This window comes from Ammospiza nelsoni, chromosome 17, assembly GCF_027579445.1.
Source record: "Ammospiza nelsoni isolate bAmmNel1 chromosome 17, bAmmNel1.pri, whole genome shotgun sequence".
Classification (NCBI taxonomy): Eukaryota; Metazoa; Chordata; class Aves; order Passeriformes; family Passerellidae; genus Ammospiza; species Ammospiza nelsoni.
This window is the reverse complement of record NC_080649.1, coordinates 7922305-7927511: the sequence shown is the minus strand read 5'-3', so window position 1 is coordinate 7927511 and position 5207 is coordinate 7922305.

Here is a 5207-nt window from a genome sequence, read left to right as displayed (position 1 = left end):
TCACAGCCCAGCCAACAAACTGCAGCTCTCTCCTCACCCAGTCTTTTATAGCACTCATCCTCATTGGACACAGCTGTGGCCTGTTAAGGGCAGGCCTGTTCCTAATCTTTGGTAATTAGAACAGCTGCAACTCCTCAGGGGTGAGATTACCTTCTGCACTATCTTCTACATATCTCTTACCTTCTGCACTATCTTCATTTTCTTACATTCTATCCCCCCACAATATTATACTTCTCTCTAAGGAAAAAAAAATCAAACCAAAACCCCACAAACTTCAAACAGTATCTTCCTGCTGTAATTCACAGCTACACTTTGGAAGCACAGACTTCACTAGGAAGGAACCAGCACAGAAAATCACCATGCTCAGAGATCCCAAACCTACCACACACCTCCTGGTAAAACACTGCAGGTTCGCCAGTAAAGTTTCAAAACTTGATCTTGCAGACACAATTCATTATTTGATATTTATTGGCATGCCTTTTAAAATATTTGGCTGCTTTTTATCCACTTCTATAAACCAGATGTGGTTCTCAGCAGACAATAATTGTACTGCCCAGGGATGTTGGTGGGAGCAGGGAATTTGGCAGGATCTAAATGACAAATCAAGTTTTGTAGCATCTTGGAGAAGACTCCACAGAAGGCTGGCATCATAGAGAATATGTGCATTTAAACAAACTGAAAGGGGAGATACATGTACAGACAAGTTGTTTTTATCTAAAACAACATTCTGGTTAAAACCCCCAACATGTCCCAGCTGCAGTGGCTCCTGAAAGAAGTGAGGATCTCCCAGCTTTGGCTGAAAGCAGGGCAGGAGCAGCCAGTGACAGCGGCAGGAGGTAAAGCCTGCAGCTGTGTGCCCAGAGGGAGTGCTGCTGGTGGAGATGGAATCACACAATGGTGCATCCTGCAGAACAGCCAGGCCACCAGACAGAAAACAGCAGCAGATCACAAGGAAAGCATCAGCACAGAATGAGCAAAGCAAAGGGGAATTCTGTGGGAATTTTGCTTCCAAGCCACCCTTTCTATGTGCACAGCTCAGCTGGGTATAAATGAAATATATTGAATCATTTTCATTAGTAACCAATGACTGGAGCAGAGCAATTGATATATTCTGCTGCAAGCAGTAAACTTGCATAAAAGCCCAACAAGCATTAAGAAAACAAACCAACCCCCAAAACCAACTGGAAATTCTTATCCAAGCCACAAAGTTCACAGCAGGATCCATGCAAATTTCACCAAGTCAGACTCACACAACTCATCCACAGTAAAAAAAAAAAAATCTGTTAATAATGAAAACCAAACCCTCTGCTAAAAGGGGTGTACAATATTTGCACAGCTCTGCAGCCCATTAAAGGCAGTCCAAACCATCCAGTTTGATATATAATCAGTACTTAGAACACAAATAGCTTTTTCATGCCTAAATGCAGGTCCACACAATCACAGGTGGCATTTGGATATGCTTGTGTTTGAGAAGCAAATGCACAGAGCAAGGCAGGGTGAAAAGGGAATCAGGAAGAGAGGCATTAAGGATGTTCTACAATGGGTAAACGTAATAGTGAGTTAATAACATACAGATGACCTTTAGTAAGGAAATTGCTACTGAGCCACAATAATTTTTCCTCAAATAAACTTTGGCTCTGGTTAAAGCAGCTCTGTTTCTGTTTAATCTGAACCTTTGGAAAGAGGAGTCATGTCCTGATTTCAATTCAGTCTCACAGTGTGCACTGTTTATCTTTGGGGTTTGTGTAGAATATTCCATAACAAGCAGCTCAAACATCCACCCTCATTCCCAGGCCATTTCTGCAAGGACCAGGGTGGAAGTGCTCCTCATGAAATAACAAAAGTTACCACGCACTCAGGTCATTGAACTGGACTCATTGCAAGAATTTTATTTTTTTCCCTAAGCTGCCACTGCAAAAAAATTCAGAAAGTGAGAAAAATCCATATTCTCCCAAGAGGAAGGGCTTAAACTTGCAGCTTTATCATCCACTCCTGAATTTCCAGGACAATGAGGTTTCTCAGAGCTGCCAAAGGGAAAACCTGGGGCCAAAATAGAAAGGATGGGTCATTAACCACAGGCATTTATATGTTTGCTCATTCACCAATGAGGATCATAAAAACAGTTTTCCCCTGGGGAGTGGGTAGGAAGGTGAGGAAGGCACAAATTGCATTCTACATCACACCAGTGTCTCAGGCCCATGCAGCATAGGCAAGATGGAAAGACCTCAGCTGAAAACATAGATCTATTTTTAAAACATTTCCAGGCTGCAAGCAAGGAATACAATAAATTGATTTGTTCCCAAATTCAAAGCATGCATCTAAATGAAAAATAAGATGATGTCAATCCTGTTTTTCCTTGTAGGGAAATCCACTAAATACAAAATTCCCCTCTCCAAAAATAAGAGACGAAAATTTAAAAAAAAAATGAGGGGTTTAACTGGTATACACGGATCTCTGAGCATTTAAAAACATTAAAAACCTTATTCTAAGAACAAGTCCAAATTCTTACTCTGAGTAACTAACTCATCTAACTCCAGAGATCATTCCCTACACCCAAAAACGCATATAGAGATATAAAACTATAAGATCAACACAGCAAAAACAGAATTCTTCTTTGGTTTCTGAATTCTGAGTCAACACGGGATCATTTCCACACAAAAAGCTTGGGTCTCCTATTTGCCAGCAAACAAAATATACCAAATCTGGCTAATGCCTTTTACTTTCTTTTCCTCTTCTTCTTCCAGACCCTTGTTCCTCTACAGGCTCATTTTCTCCCTCTCTCCTCTCAATCACATCTTAGGGAGAAATAGAGAACCGATCTCCCTTTGTCCTCCCCACTTAAATAGTTGTTGTGCTCCCTGACCATTTTCCAGCAAACCTCCCTGGAAGCACAGAGCGTTATTATCCCACAGCCTGGCCCCACTCTGGGTCCGTGCCAGCTCAAGAGGAGCCCACAGCATCTTCAAGCAAGCAAAGCCTCCTGTCCAGCTGGTCCACCACTGTGTGTCACAGGCACCCTCAGAGATCACAGGTGAGCAGTGGTGTCACAGGAGAGGTGACTGCGGTGACCCTGGGCCATGGCAGCACCCAGGCTCCTGTCCTGTGCCCTCCTCTTTGGTGCCTGCTACCCCTCTCAGCCTTCACCTCTGGGAATTCACCTTCTCCCAGCCTGGAGCAGAACAGGGAGACCCAAACCAAATCACAAACTGCACCAAACCACCCAGAGCTGGATGGAAAGATGGGGAAATGGCCTGGGCTGGGGTCACAGAGACCCTTCCCAGGGCTGTGAGCATCTGTGGGTGAAGCACAAAGTGCAACAGGGTTGAAGAACTGGGTTGTTTTTCACCAAAGAGTGTTGTCCTCTGCTTATGGCCATTCCATGTAGGGGCTCTCAGATGGAGCAGGACCAGGGAGAGACAATACAGGCTGCAGAGAGCATTTTACAAGTCCAAAGGTCTCCATGTTCTTTGCCCATGGCAAAGTCCAACTCATCTGCAAAGCCACCATAGAGCTGAGATTTGAGATGATAAGAACAGGGCTCCAGCACTCACATCAGCCCTTTAGCCAGACAGAAGAATCCAAGACTCAAAAACTTCACCCTGGAACAATCACTCCACACCCCAAAACACACAGGATGTCCCTTCTGCTGCTCAGCACAGCAGATAAGCTCTGAATCACCCCCTCCCCTCAAGCCCAGCTCCTTGTTCCCAAGATGTAATTGCTGCTGCACCAACCTCTCCACATCCAATACTGCAGCCTCATCACTGTGCTCTCCTGTGCGTGATGCTTTCCTATTTAGCATTGATTTTGTTTCTATTCCCCATTAATTGCAGGTGAATCAGTTTCTGAGCATATATCAGACTCTTAAATATGCTGCTCCACATCTAAAAACCACTCTAACACATCCTGAACAGCTCTATTTTTATTGTTTCAGTATTAATTACCATCCTTTTCTACCTGAATTCGAAAGAGTATGTGGACAAGACTGAGATTTAAACATGAGAAAATTTATTTCATGCAGCACCAAGACATGACCCTTCCAGAGCTGAGACAGAACAGCAGCACAGACTCACAGGAGTAGATAAAATTACCTGAGTGCCTCAGTGCCCAGGTACCAAAGCCTGAGCATCACAGGATGCGCTGAGCAGGGCTCTCCTGTGCCACAAGTTCCAGACATGCTGAAGCAGTGTCCATCAAAGGGTCTGCTCCACAAAGCCCAGCCCAGCTGACAAAACAGCCACTAAACACCAGAGAGCTCTGCTCCCTCCCTGGCTCCACTGCTGCCTCCACAGGGTCACCCCTGTGCTGCAGACTCCTGACTGAGAGGGAGTGAAAGAGGAAAGACTTCACTGACTTCCTTTGTAGTGGATTTGCAAACACACCAATCAAAGCTCCAGATAAGACCTGGTGCTGTGGTTCTTTAATGATTTGAGAAGAAATTCTGATGAGTACTATGGTGACTCAGGAGATCAAGTCCTGCTGAATGAAACTTTAAATGAATTTCCCCTTCAGAGCACAGAGGAGCCATGCCTTTCATCTGCCTGTATGATAACCACCTTCATGCTAGGATAAGAAAGTATTTATACACAACCTCATCAGCATTTCAGCCAAGCTGAAGTGCTCCAAAGGGTTGGTCCATTTGAAGAGGAAATAGGACTGAAGATGAAAGGCATCTTTAGAGAAGGGGCACAGCTAAACCAGCTATCCTTGTTATGCCAGTTTACAAAACAACTTCTGTCCTACGCATCAGAAACACTTTTTACAAAGACTAACCTTGCTATTTGAGTTAATAGAGCTGCCCTTTTCACCATGCCAGGAGTAGCCAGCATTCCCACCCTCAGGAGGTTCCTGCTCTCTAAGTGGCATCCTCTGAGTGTCCCATTGCAATCCATATAAATTCTCTCATCCCAGCTGAGCAGCCCTACTCTTGGTCAAAGCCAGGAAATCATGCATCTAAACTTACAGCCAGGCTGGAGTTTGAGCAGGAAAAGGTCCCAGGATTTCAACTTCATCTTCATTTGTTTGGCAACAGCTGCAGTCAAAGCACTTCTGACAACAATTCCTGCAAGTCCAGCGGCACAGCAAGAGATCGGAGAGGCGAGCGAGCAGACCCTGCAGCCATGGCAAACCAGAGCACAGGATTACAGCCCATCAATGGTTATTGGGAAAAACACTCAGCTGTATTTGTGTTTGTGTTTCTGCAACAG